Genomic DNA, 1,305 nt, shown 5'->3' with positions numbered 1-1,305 from the left:
CAGGGGTTGAGTATGTTTTGGGAGATAAGGATGGAGTAGATTCGTTTATGAATTAATTTTTCGAAGATTTTTGAGAGAGGGTGTAAGTTGGATATTGGCCTATAGTTATTCAACTCTGTTTGGTCTCCTCCTTTGTGGATCGGGGTGACCCTTGCTATTTTGAGTACTGTAGGGAAGGTGGAGGATTCAATGGATTTGTTAAAGAGTGTTGCAATGATTGGTGATAGCACTTGTGACACTTTTTTGTATATAAAGGGTGGTAAGGTATTTAAATCTCCTGCCTTGTTTTTTAGTGCGTTGATAATAAGGGAGACTTCGTATGGGTTAGTCGGAGCTAGGAACAGTGTGTTCGGGAAGTTGCCGGTGAGGTAGTCATTTGGTGGGGTATCTGAGCTTGGGATTTTATTGGCAAGGTTTTGTCCTATAGTGGAGAAGAAATCATCGAGTCTGTTTGCTGTTTCTGTTGGTGGGAGTTGGGGTTCATCTGATTTTGCTAATTTTATTTCGCTATTTCGTGATATCTTTTTTGTTCCCAGAATTTCTGATAGGGTTTTCCAGGTCTTTTTTATATCACCTCGTAAGTTGGATAATCTGTTCTCATAATACAATTTTTTTGCCCTTCTTATCAGGCTGGTTAGGATTGACGAGTAACGTTTTGTTTGGTCTCTGGTTATGTGACCCATTCTGTACTGTTTTTCATGTTGGTGTTTTGTATTTATGGATTTGAGAATGCTGGGTGTTAGCCAGGGACTGTTCAGTCTCTTAGCTGTCATCTGTTTAGTTTTTTTAGGGCAGTGCTTGTTATAGAGGTATTGGGTCTTTTTTAGAAAATTATTAATACATTCGTCAATATCTGTATAGATTTCTAGCTCAGTGTGCCAATCAATGTTTGCTACTTCTGTTGTGAAGTTATTAATGGCTGCCTCATTGTGAAGTCTGAAGGTGACTTTAGTAGTGTCTTGGGGTAGTTTACCAAGAGTTGTTATGAGGAAAGTAGGGTAGTGGTCTGTGGTATTATCTGTAATTATGCCTGATTTTAAAGGGGATATGGTGTTGGTCCAGATGTGGTCAAGTAGGGAAACACTAGTCTCTGTAACTCTTGCAGGTTTTGTTACTGTTGGTAGTAACATACAGTTACTCATTGTGTTTGTGAATTCAGTAACGTGTGGGTCCTGGTCTTGCAGGAGATTTATATTGAAGTCACCTGAGAGTAGTAAGTGATCTTTGTTCATGCGTGCATCAGTTATCATACTTCCTAGGTTTTGACTAAATTGGCTAATGTTTGACTGTGGAACTCTGTAGATG

This window comes from Cherax quadricarinatus, chromosome 89 (assembly GCF_038502225.1).
Source record: "Cherax quadricarinatus isolate ZL_2023a chromosome 89, ASM3850222v1, whole genome shotgun sequence".
Lineage (NCBI taxonomy): Eukaryota > Metazoa > Arthropoda > Malacostraca > Decapoda > Parastacidae > Cherax > Cherax quadricarinatus.
The sequence above is the reverse complement of the archived record's forward strand: the minus strand, read 5'-3'. Positions refer to the sequence as shown.